A 16,483-nucleotide genomic window follows, 5' to 3' on the forward strand; every position below is an offset into this window, starting at 1 on the left:
AAATAATCTAATGAATGCTTCTGGTTTGTTCTGAAGGATTTTTTTTATAACTTTTTTCCTCTGCAAAATTAATACACAAAAAATTAAAAACCCAATTAAGTACAAAGCAGACAATAAAAATACCTATAGTTACTCTCACTCAGACAGTCACTGTTAAATTTTGGTATGTATCTGTGAAGGGCTCTTTCTCGCTCTTTTAATTACAAGAATGGGCATACACTACACATGCTATTTTCTGTTTTTTAACCTAATTATTGTAAATGGCTTTTTCTTTTTATCACAACATACTTAACTATTACATCATATTTTGTTGTATTTCTAAAGTTCAGTAAATTCTCAATGGTTGAACATTTTGGCTGTTTACTTATTTTTTGTTACTATAATCAGTTCTGTGGTAAATAAACTTGCAGGTAAATGTTTGCACACATTTGTAATTATCTCTCAGGATAAAGTCCAAGAAGGAGAATTGTCAGGTCACAGCATTTGCACAGTTTTAAGGATTCAGATACTTATGGAAATTACCCTTCAAAAGGTCCATGCTAATTTACACATCAATCCAGCAGCCTCTCATAGACAAGCTTTCTTTTCTATGGCTTCTTTTTGCTTTTCCCCTCTCCTATAGAACCTTCTGGATTTTACTGTTGATTGTCCCACCCTTTTGATGTCAGAGAATTAGCCTTCTCTCTAAGCTTTTTATTACTTTGCAATGAAATTACTAGTTCTATACTTCTCAGTGCTGGCTCTGGCTGCTTTGTCTCAGAATGCTACTGCAATTTTCTCTGTTTTTCTGCCAATGGATCTATTGAACTGCCTAGTGAGCAGTGCAGGGGAGAAAAGTGAACCCAGTTTTATTTGCACCCCATCTGGCTTTGGCAGCAGTAGCAGCAAATTAAACTCAAACCCCGGAAGATGTGCTTCCTTTGGAAAATGAAAGTCCTACAAAGTTCAAGGAGCCCATTCATGGAAAGTAAATTAAGAGCATAAACCCAAAGAATGTCTGCAATTTGCAGCTTGGTATTACACGGTTGCTTCTGATTCATATACTCTGTCGTTGCTGTGATGTGTGTATAGATAACTGAGATTACATTCCTGATATATTAGCTAGGGCCCACCACCTGTGGACCTAGTCAACGATCAAAGATAGTTGTCACAAATGCTATGTGAGGCAATAATGGCTGACAGTGGAATAAAAACTGCAGTGCTGCTTTTATTGTGTAACTTTTCATCTTATGTGCCTAGCGGAACAGGGCATGAGAATTTCTATTTATTGGCAATAAGAATCTTTCTTTTATCCTTGGTGTCAAAAGGGCATTTGGGGAATTTTGCTGTTAGTTGAAAGTTCCAAGGCACCAAGCACAGGCAAGCTGAGGAGATGAAACTTGAGCCAGTCATTTTTACTGCCTGTTTGCTTCTCTGGTGAGAACTTCTGGGAGAAGTGTGAGGCTACCAATTAAAATGTATAGGTTGGGCTTTTGTGGATTACCTATTTTAATTATTCATGTTCTAATAGAGTAAGTACATGCCATTGAGAATAAACTGTATTTATTCATACATTTATTTATTCATTCACTTTTCGTTGTTCAAAGCCATTAATTGAATATCTGATAGGCACCATGCACTGCATATATTGAAAAAATTGAATAAACTGTATTTATTCATACATTTATTCATTCATTCATTTTTCCTTTGTTCAAAGCCATCAACTGAATATCTATTAGATGCCATGCAGTGCGTATATTGAAAAAAAATTGCATGCATTTTATTCAAGAGTTTAAGGCCCAGCCAAAGTAAGAATGTTAGACTTTTATTTATTAATGTTCCTGGTTTTATTACAACCTAATAATCTGCATCCTGGGAGCCTGTAAGTCCTATAGTCTTATGGGGGTTGTATAGGATGATTGGGGGATTGTACTTTAATTAAATAAAAAGGCATGAGTTGTTTGACACACTGGTCACGTGAAAAAGGTGGGTTGTTCTCTAATGAACAACAAAAAGATCAGAGCCTCATCCAGTATTTCCAAGAAGTTTATTTTGTGGGGATGCAGGCTTGGGGATTTACACTGTGCCTCTGCTGTCACTTGGTTTCCATGGTTGCTCTTTCCTTTGGAGGCCATTCTTGTTTTGGCATTGTCTTCTCCCCTGCAGGGTATCGCCTCTTGTCCTTTATTCCCCCAAAGTACTGCTGGTACAAGATTATTGTGTGAAGCTGACTTTTCTGAGGAGTGAGGCTGACTTTACTCTGATACCAACTACAAGTTCAGAGGGTTACCCAAACAACCTTCCAGTTTGATAATTTACCAGAAAGAGTCACAGAATCCATTTAAAGCCATACTTATGATTCATTACAGGAACTGGATATCAGTTAACATTAGTTAAGGAGTAGATGCCTCTGACAAAGTCCATGCGGGTCCAGATGTGGAGTTCCCATTCATCCTCTCCCACTGGCATCATAGACGGTGTTACCTCCTCCCGACTACCATTTGTGGCAGTATGCAGGGCATTGCTGGACAGGGAAGCTCATTGAGCTTTTGGTGTCCAGAATTTTTATTGAGGCTTGATTACATACTATCTACATGGCTGATCTTTAGTCTCCAGACCCTCCCAGAAGTTTTGGCTAGCATCTTTCATCCGCAGTTCCTCTGAAAGTGGGAACTCATATAACATGGCTTAAGGTCTCCATCACAAATCACATAATTGGACTCTATGATGGCCAAAGTCCCCAGGCAAACAGATACTCCCCTTAGACAGGACATTCCAGATGCCTAGCATCACCTCCTCATACCTGAGGGCAAAAGCAAGACATTTTTTGTGTGCGTGTAAAGAGAATTCTTCACTACACAATTATATTAACAAAAATTTTCTAGAAGCTTATAGATCATTCTTAATCTCCCTGACTGGATTTCGTCTCCACCTTGTGAACCCTAAAAATCTGAGACAGGTCTCAGTTAATTTAGAAAGTTTATTTTGCTAAGGTTGAGGACATGTGCCTGTGACACAGTCTCAGGAGGTCCTGATGACATGTACCCAGGTGGTAGGGGCACAGCTTGGTTTTATACATTTTAGGGGACATGAGACATCAATCAATATGTGTAAGAAGTACATTGGCTCAGTTCAGAAAGGTGGGACAATTTGAGGTGAATGTGGGGCAACTTGAAGTTGGGAGGGGGTTTCCTAGTCATTGGTAGGTAAGAGACAAATAGTTGCTTTCTTTTGAGTTTCTGGTTAGCCTCTCCACATGAGGCAATCAGAAAAATGCTCACATTTATCTCAGTGAGCAGAGGGGTGACCTTGAATCGGAGGCAGGTTTGCCCTAAGCAGTTCCCAGCTTGACTTTTCCCTTCAGCTTAGTGATTATGGGGCCCAAAGATTTATTTTCCTTTCACAACCTCTTCACTTTCCATTACATTTTTTGAAGTTCTTTCTTTATCTAGACTCTCTTAATATCACCCTTTTACCTCATTCATGAATGCATATTTTTTCTACTTTTAGGCTGCCTTGGAAATGCAAAATTCCCCTTACTTGCTATGCAGAGCAATGCATCTCTCTTAGATTTGCCCTATTACAACCAAATGGGAGCCTAGGGAGCCTCCCATTCCTTGTCTGAAAATGCCCATCCATACCCATGAAGGTATTTTCCTCAATAAAACAAAACAGGAATCTATTTCCTACTCCACCTCTCCTTTAGAAGGCCAATCCTGAACAAAAGTAATCATCCACCATAGATTCCTATACCCCGTGAAACTATCTTCTCAAATGAAGGTAAAATAAAGACAATTTCAAGCACACAAAAGCTGAGGTTTTAGTATCCAAAGCTTCTTACTAAAGGAACTTCCAAAGAATGTATTTTACGAAGAAGAGAAATGGTTCCAGAAGAAACAGCTGAGATACAGGAGGAACGTTGAGTAGACAAATAACAAACAGAAAGGTAAATGTGGGTAATTAAAAAAAAATAGAACTGCAATTCGTTTTTGTTTAAAATAAGAATGATTTATTTTTCCCCCCACAGGTACATTTATGATTATATTGCAGGTGTTAAAAGAAAAACCTTATAAAAATTAAGTTTAGTAGAGTTTAATTGAGCAAGGAATGATTCATAGATCAGTCAGTGTCGCAAGCCAGAATAGGTTTAGAGTGTTACCTTGTACTGGCTTGTGGTTGAAAAAGATTTATGGACAGAAAAAGAAAAGTGATATACAGAAAGCAGAATGAGATACAGAAACAGCTGCATTGGTTACAGCTCCACGTTTGCCTTATTTGTACACAGTTTGAACAGTTAGCTGCTTTTGATTGGTCCAAACTTGGTGATTGGCACAAGCAGAAGTGACAGTCTGTTTACATATCCAGTTAGATTACAGTTCACTATGTATGGAGAAACCTTTAGGCTGAACTTAAAATATGTAAGAAGGCAGCTTTAGACTAAACTTAATTTAACACAGATAAATTCCAATTTAAATACTACTGGTGACCTTTTCTCATTATTGCCTGACAAATTATGTCCCTTTTCCTTTAGAAACATTTTCAAAGAATCCAATCCTTTTCTTTTAGTTGTCAAATCAAGTGTCTCTTAGTTTTCAATTTGGTAAGAAAACTTTTTCATTTATTGTTTACAAGGGTCAGCAGCATTTAGTAGCAATGATAAAAGTGCAGATCAGGGACTATTTATATCGAACAGAAGTGTTTTTCAAGGTCTTTATTCAATTGGGCATTCTGTTAAGTATTTCTACTCAATGGATTCCTATGAAGACTGCTGAAACTTTAAGCTCAGGATCAGTGGTCTGGATGTGCAGTGCAGTTTAGTAAAAGAACTAGAGCTCAAGTTCTATTTGGAACCCAGTTTTTTGGAACTGAAGAGGTCCTTGGAACTCTTCAATCTCAGTTAGAAAAATGGAGACTCAGAAAAGCAGCACAGAGCATTTGTTGTCTGAGATAAGAGAGATGGGGCCATTCAAGAACTCTGACCAGGCCCCTGGCAGGCAAAGGGCTGCAGAACATTTCAAATTGGCAAAATTGACTTGTACTTCTTCATGTTGTGCTTCTCTTCAGAACTTTTGGGAAGCTGTGTGACTGTTACAATTCCAGCTAGAACACTTTCTTCCTCCAGAAAGTTTTGTGATCTGTTAGCAATCATGTCTGAACAAAAAAATTTGGGGAAACCTGAAGCCAAAACAAATTTATCTAAGATTGTTTTTGTTTTTAAACAAGTGGCCAGCCTTGCAAATTTATGGATTGGTCGTCCCCGAAGCTTGTGCTCTATAATTGATCCTTAATAGGTTAGCAGTGAATAAGAAGAGAGACAAAGGCCATGCTCTAGGGACTAAGAACTGTGGGAGTGTTGAGAGCTTGGGAGGGGTGTGTGTGTGTGTGTGTGTGTGTGTGTGTGTGTGTGTGTGTGTGTGTTGCTGGAGAAAGATGATCAGGTGTAGGAGAGAAGGGAGTAACTGCCAGACTTGTAAATTTGGAAGCAACTTCAAAATCTTTATGTGGAGATTTTCTTTTATTATATGGACAAACCTGGGGAAAGCCTCAAAAAGTTGAATGTCTTAGACCTCCACATTCGATTTTTTTTCCAAGAGCATGTTTATTTAATTGTGGGAAGCAGCCCCTAGGTGTGCAGGAGTGCGGATGCATGTCTTCCTTCTCTTCTAGTGCTGGGACTCTTCCTGGGCTGGCATGGCAGCAACTGTGGGTGGGTGGTGCAAAATTTGTGCTGGTGTGGGAGGCCTTCCCAAGTGACTCAGCCTCTGTCACTTCCGAGATGTTCACATGGTAATGTGTCTTTTGCTCTAAGACAGCAGCTATCATTTGTGATAAGTACATAGAGGTGTGTGGTCACAGGTACAAATTCCCAGACTCTTACCTGTCACCAGAAGGCTGATGGGCTTTTCCAGGGAATTTGCCCCTTATCCTACCCTGAATGACAATTTTGTAAGTTGTGTGGGGGTTCAACGGAAGTGTTTTACTGACTGGGGATTTTTATTCTTCCTCATTACAATATTATCTTCTCTTTTTCCTCATAAATACTTTAGGTTTCCTGTTGTAAAAAACTTTTGCTTTTCAATATCCATTTTATGTGGTTGTGGCGATGATGATGACAGTCATAGAAAGCAGTTATATAGCCATCAGAATGTACCAGGCACTGTTCTAAGCACTTACCATATGTTAATACATTTAGATCTATTATTGTCCCCCTTTTATAAACATACATGTACTTGGACCTTTTCCTTTTATTAAATTAGATCTTCATTCTTATGTTATCCAGTTTTATACCCAAAGTTTTAGTTTCTTTTAAATTTATCATTCTGAAAGTTTTATTGCTAAAATTATTTCTAAGCTCTATTGTCCAATATTTTCAATTCTTTTTCTTATTTTTGTATTCTACTTGCTTAATTATATTTAAAATTATTTTCTTTAATGCTACCTTAGAGTTAATATTTTTCTTATATTTTTAATCCATTTTTAAAAAGTTTTTTTCTATGTACAGGGGATAGAGAAAAAGTTACACGATCGCATAGGTATACATTCAGACAAATCCAAAAAGAGTTAATGGTATGGGGGGAACAAAAGATAGGGTGAGACTGTCCTAGAGTAAAAGAGAACAAGAATTAACACAAGCAACTTCAGAACCTGGATTAGATGCTGGTTCTAAAACAAAACAAAATACACCAAGCAAAGATATTCTTAGGACAACTGGAGATTTGAATGTAGACTGGAATAATTGTTTACTTTCTTAGGTGTGGTAATGGTGTGAAGTTTATGTAGGAGAATATCCTTATCCTTAGGCCATTCATGAGAGAGATGGACAAAGTAAATGAGGCAAAATATTAAGGATTATTGAATTGAAATGAAAGACATATAGACATCGATTTCACTGTTCAACTTTTTTGTTGGTTTGAACATTTTCATGATAAAAGTTAGAAAATACAAACAAAATTAAACACGAAAACAAAACAATTTTTATCCTTATTATCTGTTTTTCAGTTTTTGGTTTTAACTTGAGTATGATTATTTATATTATTATCTGTTTTTCTGTATTTTTGTTGTAACTTTTTAGTTCTTATTTTATATTTTTATTGTTTACTCCTTTAGAAAATTGATGTGTTTACTATTTTATAAACCAGGTAATGCCTCTCTGGTCCTGGATGTTGGTTAGGAAAAGGAGCAGCCAGTATATATTGGCCAAGATGATGAGACTGAAGTTGCAGAGCACGTGTTCTCCTGGTCATCTGCCTAGCCCCCTTATCAGAACCCTCACACCTTCAGTGTTGGTTCCCTCAAAAAAAACTTACATTAACATTAAACTCATAGTCCTCTCATAAATTATGTGATAACCTAAAATGGAGAGATTTGCCCTTCTCTGTCTTGCCATTGAAATTCTCATGAAAACAACAACAATAACAGAAATGCCAAGTGTGATGGCAGATCTGCAGGAGGCATTTTTAATGGTCCAGGAGGGGGCGTGGCCCTGAGGCAGGAAGACAACAGGAGATCCCCTCTCTCCACCCCTGCTGCAGAGAGGGGAATGGGGCTTAGTGCTTACCCCTAGGCCTAGCTATGGCTTGCCAAAGAGAACACAAAGCCACAGGCAGAACATAGTGCAATTTCTTAAAGTGTGAGTAGATTTGAGGGAAGTTACTTTTCTATTAAAATAAACATGGGTATATATTGGAATAGCATGCAAAATAGAGATGCCAAAGGAATTTCATGCTTATTGAAGGTTGTTTTGAGACATCCTCTAAGACTCCCAGGAGTATAAGTGGAAGAGTTTGTGAATCTCTGTATTATGATTTGTTATGGGTTGGTTTGGCTAAAGGAGGTTTTATAGGGGGAATGTTTTTGTGGGCCAATATTGACCATATATATAGAGAGAGAACTTTTTCTTCTTTGAATAGTATCCTATTGACCATTTGTATGTTGAAGTCCTATCCCTCAATACCTCAGAATATGACTATATTAAGAGATAAGGCCTTTAAAAAAGTAATGAAGGGAAAATGAGGTCATATGATGGGCCCTAATCCAATATGACTGAAGTCCTTACAGGAAGAAGAGATTAGGACACAGATACGCACACATAATGACGACGTGGAGAAGTTGATCATCTGCAAGCCAAGGAGAGAGGCTCAGAGGAAGCCAGTCAGCACCTTGATCTTGGACTTCCAGCCTCCAGAATTGCGAGAAAATACATTTCTGTTGTTTAAGTCACCCAATTGTGATACTTTGTTAAGGGCAGCCCCAACAAACTGATACTGCTAGAATGCTGCTTATCAATTTTGTTATTCTGTTAATTTGTTTCATTTAGTTTCCATCACAGTTTTCTTCTTTCTCACTCACTGATATTCTGACTTTTGACTTTCTGATCAGAAATAGAAATGATGGGGTTGGGCAGCAGGTGTTGGAAATGTAAATGTCTTAGGGACCAGGCCTGTAGATGTGAGAATCCGGGATGTAGAATAAAGAGGCGTGGTGGTTGCTGTGACAATGAAGGGTTCATTCTCACTTAAGGACATTCAGATTCCAATGCTTTAAAGCCCTGTGCCAGCCCACACGAGTACATAAGTTCTTACGTGGACTGTCTGGCAATTGCAATTCCTGCTCCAGTACAACCTGGGCCTCATCCCCATATTCCTTTGATTTATTACAAGAAGTCCATAAACCCAGGTGCCTTGTCTGCAGACTCTATAATGCCACTCACATACTCACCTCTTAGTAAATTGCAAACTCACTTGTTAAACTCAAATTCATTTCAGAACCTTATTTATCTGATACTTTCTTCATCATGATGATATATAGGGTTTATCCAGATTTAAAAAAACATTTACTTTTTGAATTATAAAAGTCATGCATACTTATATGTTTATTGTGAAAAGATACATTTCTTTTCCTCGTGTGGATCTTCCCCTCGAAATTCCAGTTCTATTTCTACTCCTTGTGTGAATCCCTGAACATACACCCATGCCTATTCATTTCTCTGGCCCCTCACAGCGGCTTCAGCGCCTCCACCTAAAAGAATTGAAAGGGAAGATGGGACCCCATTGCAGAATATTTGAAGTGGTTACTCACCAGCCCTGTATATACATATTAAAATTCTCTGAGTTGTTATAGCAGCTGTTGCAACTGAAAATAATTCAGCAAACAGGATCATTTTCTGTGTAGTTTATGGGCTCGGGAACAGTCCAGAAGCTTTGGAATTTGAGTTACCGTCAGCCCGCTGCTCAGCCAATCTCCGCATGTCACAGGCTGGTAATTTGATCTACAGCTCCCTTGAAGTGAGTTTGTACTGAACACAGAAAGCTCTTTTTTCCCCCTTTTTGCCAAATGCTAAATGGCCTTTTATGTGTGTCTTTTTTCCCTTTACAAAATCACGATTTGATTCAACAAAAATATTACACGCCTTCTTCCTGAGGGTTTTGTATCCTTTTCTTGGACTCGCAACTACACATTTTGGGTAGCAAGTTCCCTCGTTCCCTACGCAGCTGCCTGCGCGCGATCCTCAGGAGAGCCTAGGCCTGGGGGAGACCGCCTTGGATTTAGCTGGGCCTAAGAAAACACAGGCGGGGCAGTGAGAAAAATATTATCTTCCAGTGCCCCTTCCTTTCAAGACTCAGGAAATCTGCTTCTTTTCAGTGCTCTTATCATTGCGGTGAAGTTTTGATTTTTCCAATCTCCAGTGGTGGTTTGAAAGGAGCTTAGCGCAGAAGCTGAAAGGGCCTCCTGTATTTAGAGAGCAGAAGCCCCACCTGCTCTCTCTGGGGCACCTCCCAGTGGCCAGGCCCAGGGGGTGTGTCGGATGATGGAGACAGTTGGAGCCACTTCAGCACTGGAAGCTGGCGCCGAGTTTATTCCATTTGCTGATATTTAGATTGTGGCGGGGAGGGCAGAATGCCTGATGATGCCATCAGTTCACCACTATGCAACAGGTAGCCTGCTTTCCAGCTACTTTGCATGATATCCAGACTTTCTGGCATCAAGGCTCGGTGGCTCATAGAGCTTGAGGCAGCACTGCTCTGTAGCTTCCATTTTTTTAGTGATTCCCTAACCGTTGGTGGATCTACCTAAGATCATAGTGGCCACGATGATTTGCTGTTTTGGGTTACTGAAGACTGAAACCCATTTTTCAATAAAGACAGTTTGTCTAACAGTTTAGTAACCTTTATACCAATAATATCAGGAGTCCTGTCTGTCTTATCAGCCAGTGGTACTATTAAAGAAAGATGAAAGATTGGTTTTCAGAGTCATCAGAAGTTCTGGTGACATTTTAAAATAAAAATTCTTCCCCCAAAGACATCTAAACTTATTTGATCCAAGCCTTGGGATGCCTAAAGTCATTGTGGCTGATATTATATCTGTTTATGGCTGACAAAAATGATCATAAGTATATAGAATCTTATGTTGGGGATCTTGCTGCCTATCTGGGAGACTATCTGCAGAAAATCCCATCAGCTGCAGTTCGCTTCTCATTTTTCAGAATAGGCATTGATTATGAAGGAGGCACCAAAAAAACTGATCAACAAAAATAACCAAATATTTGATTATGGCTTTAACTTTATGGTTATTTCTATAGGAGTGTGTGAGAGGCATTAACTAGTTTCTGATTCTTGGAACAGATTAGATGTTGGCCTTGCACTCAGCTCCACAGAATGATGTCCCCAGAAGGCCTTGGGACAGTGTGCCTGGACACTGATGTCTGAGGAGTATGCTTCCCTGAGCTTTCCATGGGCCAGTCTTCGAGGGCAGACTCCATGATCCTGGCCTTGACATGTCTTTACCAAAAGGGGAAGGATAGATTGGAGGTTTCTCCAAAGACTCACTGGAATTTGGGAATAAAATATTTAATAGGTTGAAAAGCCTTTACAAGGGGGAACTCTGGTCTCCCTGTGGAAGATGACCAAATATAGTCAAAATATTCCCATTTCTGGTGGATCAATCAATCCTTAAATATTTCTAGAATGACTTCCATGGTCAAAATCTGGATCCAGATTTTCTAATGAGCAGTTTGCAGAAAGAACCCACCTGCATCAAATGGCAAAGACAGAACCACATGCAAGAGTGAACCACATAGCCCTTGCTTAGTAACATGCCTGTTTGTAGCTCACTGGGGGATGGAGTGCCTCCAATCCAGACTCTACACTACGAAATTAGGTAATTCAATGACAATAATAATTTTAGCTGCAATTTAAGGGACGTTTACAGCTTTGAAACAGGAAATGGAAAACAATAAGTAAGAAACTATAAAATAAATTGAGCACATAGCTTTCTATTACATTTTATACCCAGTGGTACAGAGAGTTTACTTAAGGAAATGACAAGGCTTATTTAGAGGACCAGCAACTTCTGGAGTCTTTTATTGAAATGGAAATGGGAGCAATGTGGGATAGTCTGAAGGCTCAGGTTTTTGGTTTTTTAAAATTTCTTTGTAAATCCCAATTGGGAAGCTTTGATATGTATTTAAAAGGATTTAAAGGCATTTTTCTTTTAATATTTACATGCCATGTTATAATAAGATGACTCTTTGCTGTGAATTTGAATCTGAGTATTAATGTTGGCCATATTTTATTGAGTGATTATAGTGAGCCAGGGTCTGTATTAAGTACTTAAAATGCCTGAGCTTATTTAATTTATTTAACATTATGATATAGGTATTATTATCACCATTTTACAGATGAGAAAACTGAGGATAAGAAAAATTATGCAGCTTGTCTAGAATATGGTTGCTGGCAAATATTGTACAGGAGCTCAGATCTGCCCATTCCCAGAGCCTGATGTCTTAATCTGTTCTGCTGACTTAAATTCTGTATCATGAGTTTTACAACCTGAAGCTTGGGAACTCCTGTGAATCCCTGGAGTGATGTTTAAATAATCTGTACACACTATAACTGTACAGTTGAGCTGTACACACTACAACTCCCATATTGTCTTGTCGTTTTTAAAAAATAGTTTCTTTAAAATAAATGCAAGGGGGTCTCTGAACAATATGCGCAGGTCTCCAAACTGCCTGAATTTACCATGGACTATTTTTCTAGCATTTGGATTTTAATAGAGAGCAGAGTTGGGATGACCACACCCTTCCTTGGGCTCAAGGACTTTAAAAATGTCCCAGCTGCTCAGAAGTTGGAGAGCTCTGCCTTTCAGCATTGGTGGTGTGTGTTGTCTGAATGAAATGGGTTAGGGGTAGTAGGAAGATAAGAGGATTTATAGCCTAAAGAAGGTCAAGGAATCCCAGTGGCTCACCTGACTTAAAGTCTCATTTTCTCAACTTTAAATGAAAGTGATATTGTTACCTATATAATCTGAGTGTTTTTAAATGCATTAAATTAGACAATACATGTGAATAAAGTTTATGAGTTATTATTTTGGAGGTATTTAATGTCTTCTCCCCTCCTTGACAGTGGGCTAATATTTTACCATCCTGTTTCTAAGGCCCTGTTAAAGTTACTTTTCTGAGTGTGCTCTATCCATCAGGATCCTGGCAGGAAACAGATGGTGCACTCATGCTGGGAAGAGTTTAATAAAGGAACTGTTTACAAAAGTGTGTGCAGGATTTAGGAAAAGCAACAAGGGAGGTTGCAGAATGCCAGTAGAGGGCCATTACCAACAATAAGCCAGAAGGGTAGAAGGAAAGGAGTGTTTATCAGCATCTAGAGAGGTTTTTGAGAGGGCTGCCTGTTACCAACTGTGGCCTTTGGTGGAACAATGCAATCAACCCACAGACACCAACCAGGGAGAGATCTTGGGGAAAAAATATCCTGACCTCACTTTCCTCCCTCCCTTTAATCTCCTGCAGGTATTCTCTGCTGGTTGAATGCAAATGGAAGCCAGAGAGAAAGGGAATCCTCGATGCAGTTTTCATATAGATTGGCTTCCAGGGCAGAGAGCAGGTGAAGAGTGGAGAGTGGGGCTGGGGGACAAACAGCAGGTATGGAGCACAGCATGTGGCTCTCCACATATTTACTAACAACCTTCATCACTCTTGCCAGATTGGACCGAGAATCAACTCAACCCATAATTATGCTGTCGTGGTGCGTCTACCTCCTTTTCTGTGTTTTCTTTATTTCCAGAAACTTTCATTCTCCACTTCCAACCTGTCTTGTGTTCTTTTGCTCCTCTAAGTCTTCTTATTGTGGAAAAATGAACACAAAAAATTAACTCGCACACTTAAATGTCTTATGCCTAATTGTCACTTTAAAATATGCATACTTATTTTCAATCCTGAGATGGCTAAATTGCTATCAGACTGACCACAGATGAACAATACAAAGAACAACTATCTGAAGGCATCAGAAAATGAATAACTATAAGCAGATTATGGGTCATAGTTGGCACATGTATGAAAGGATGAGACAAGGTGTGTCTTCCCCTATTTGTGGTTTTTAGCTTAAGAGCAGGGCATAGGTAATGCTCATAGTCTTTCTGGCCTGACGAACTAGAAGAGAGAGTTGAGAGCAGCCAGAGCCAGAAGAAAGTGAGAGAAAACCTCTGAAAGAAGAGTGCCAGAGAGGGGAGCCCCAAATCCCATGCATCAGGTGTCCGCCTTTCTGGCTGAGGCCCAAACTTTGTGTGCATGTGGCACACTGCAAGCGGCTCAGTAAAGGGTCAATGACCTTACTGAGATATGAGTCATTGCCCAAAAGACAGAGTTTGGAGTTTTGCTAAAACAAAAATATCACACTTGTTGGGAGAAGTATAATAGAAATGCAGACTCTCCCCAACAAAACCTTCCCAATGTCCAGGAAACCATCCAGAATTACCCAACATACAAAGAGCAGGAGTCAGATCCCTGAGCTATCCTCAAGAGAAAACATAATCAATGAAGATCAATCTTGAGATGACCTAGATATTGGAATTAGCAGATGTAGATTTTAAAACAACTATTATTACAGTAATTAAGGGAATATTTATATTTTAAGTGCTTGTATTAGAAAAGAAGAAAAGTCTAAATCAATGACCTAAGGCTACCTTAAAAAGCTAAAAAGATTAGAATAAAGGAAATCCCAACACAGTAAAAGAATAGAACTAATTAAGGTAAGAACAGATATCAACAAAATAGAAAACAACATTAGAGGAACTATGCTGGTTAGAAGAGATGCAGTTTAAGTATCAAGACACAGATAGGAGTAAAGGTGATTCTTGAAAAGATCAAGAAAATCGATAGAACCATAGCTAGACTGATCAAGAGAAAAAGAACATAAATAATATCAGAAATGCAAAAGAAGATATAACTACAGATCATGCAGACATATAATAAGACGATACATTGGCTACCCTTTTTGCCTGCTGATTCCTGGACACTAGGAGTCCAACATGCCTTGTCAACAATCATAACTTATAGCTCAATGGGACGCTTGCTGTGTCCTCTGGCAAAAATTTGCCCTTCTAGGGTCAAACCTGCAGAACCTAGAATTATGGGGGCAGGAAGGACAAAAGTCCTCCAGTGGGTCACTGTGAATGATGACAAGTGTGATCCTTCCTATTTTCACCCCTTGGTTACATGTTCAGTACACTGGACTGTGTTCAGAGCTTTTTGGGTGTAAGATTTGGGTACAGGAACACTGTCATTGAGGGCAATCCTCCAAAATTCCTTCCATAAATACTGAGCTGTCTCCATCACCATGGCCTGATTTTCATATTTTTTTCACCCTGTCCATGTAACACTCCTCAAAGCAGACCCTTTGCTTGACGAGCTTATCTGTTTGTTCCCTATCACTTCTGGAAGAGAAAAATGGAGTGGAGTGGGGGAAAGAACCTAGTTCTTTCTGCAGGAAAGATAGTTAATGCTTATGCTGTGCATTTTTATATGCCCCTGTCTCCCTAGCAGTTAGTTTGAGGCCGTGTGGTTTGTTCTGGCCAATGGGTGTGAGCATATTCTGAGTTGAGGCAGTGAAGAGCCAGTGTGATTCCTCTGTGGCTCTTGTTTTTGGGTGTGGCAACCTTGGAGGGCATGTGTTCCAGATGGCGTGGCTGTGAGTTTCAGGAGCACTGCCCAGTGAACAGCAGCTCTATGTCCTGTCAATTGACCTTTATCCTGCTAATCCTCTGAGATTCCTGGTTTGCTAGTTGTGGTAGCAAGTGCTAATTATCTTGATTAATAAATCCATTCTCTATACACCCTCCAGTCAATAAAAAATTCAGAACCCTGATGAGAAATGTTTTTACAGTTGGTCAACTAAGAGTTTATTGTAGGTTGCTATGCACTTAACGTTTTGCTGGGGTTTTGCCATCAGTGCCCACTCCGAGTGAGTGGAGCCCCCTTTCGGGTGGGTTATGGACTCCCTTGTATCAGCAGATGAATAGAGGTTAAGAAGCATCACAAGTCAGCTTTATTTAGTTCTTACCTGGATGTGGACAAGGTTACAGGGTACCCAGATATGCAGAGGGTATTCAGTGTTACATATATAAGCTCCTTTCCTGGCTAAATTTCTGTTAGTTGGTCCCATTCCTATAACTGAAACATCACCTGTTAATTTCTTAATGTCTGCACACACAACAGCTTCTCACTATGTAGTCTCTGTCTATCCAGGAGCATTACAACTGCTTTCACAGCACCACCTCATTTGGCTATCTGAGTCTTGGGGTTAATTCTTGAGCAATTAGTGTTGCTGTGGTCATTTTTTTTTTTTTAGCCTCAGTCTTATCAGATTGTATGCCTCTTGCTTTGAACCCATACTTTCTTGCCTCATCATTATGACTTCTCTATTTCCCTCTTCATCCTTTTATTAAATAAAACTTATTATCTCTGCAATCAGTCCAGCAGCATTGTGCAATAGGCACAAATGTCAGGTGCCTTACATGTGCAATTTTGTACCCAATTTTGGAAGCAGAAATGTTAGTGACCTGCTACTTTTAGGTATAATCTGTATAGAGAAATAATATTGATATAAAAGAAGTTTTTAAAAATAATATCAATATCTGTATATTGTGAACCAGCAGTCCCTAACCTTTTTGGCATCAAGGACTGGTTTTGTGGAAGACAGTTTTTTCACAGACAGGGGCAGTGGGGGGATGGTTTCAGGATGATTCAAGCACATTATATTCATTTTACACTTTATTTATAATATTATTACATTATAATATGTAATGAAATAATATTACAACTCACCATAATGTAGAATCAGTGGGAGCCCTGAGCTTGTTTTCCTGCAACTAGACAGTCCCATATGGGGGTGATGGGAGACAGTGACAGATCATCAGGCATTAGATTCTCATAAGGAGCATGCAATCTAGATTCCTCCCATGTACAGTTCACAATAGGAGATGCACTCTTACGAGGCTCTAATGCCGCTGCTGATCTGACAGGAGGTGGAGCTCAGGAGGTAATGTGAGCAGTGGGGAGCAGCTGTAAATATGATGAAGCTTCCCTTGCTCACTCCCCACTCATCTCCTGCTGCGCAGCCTGGTTCCTAACAGGCCGTGAAGCAGTATTGGTCCACATGGCCCAGGGGTTGGGGATCCCTGTTGTAAACTGCTTAACATTGCTAAAAAAAATTAAGGA

At 39.3% G+C, this 16,483-nt stretch overlaps 1 protein-coding gene across 1 annotated transcript in view; it reads left to right on the plus strand.

Annotated features, from left to right (window-relative positions):
* The window catches only part of LOC105726706 (protein fantom-like), a 494,354-nt gene that overhangs the window by 68,001 nt on the left and 409,870 nt on the right, over window positions 1–16,483 (plus strand). The gene's annotated exons all lie outside the window — the stretch shown is intronic.

This window comes from Aotus nancymaae, unplaced genomic scaffold (assembly GCF_030222135.1).
Source record: "Aotus nancymaae isolate 86718 unplaced genomic scaffold, 86718_ANA_hifiasm-v0.15.2.pri h1tg000009l, whole genome shotgun sequence".
Taxonomy (NCBI): Eukaryota; Metazoa; Chordata; class Mammalia; order Primates; family Aotidae; genus Aotus; species Aotus nancymaae.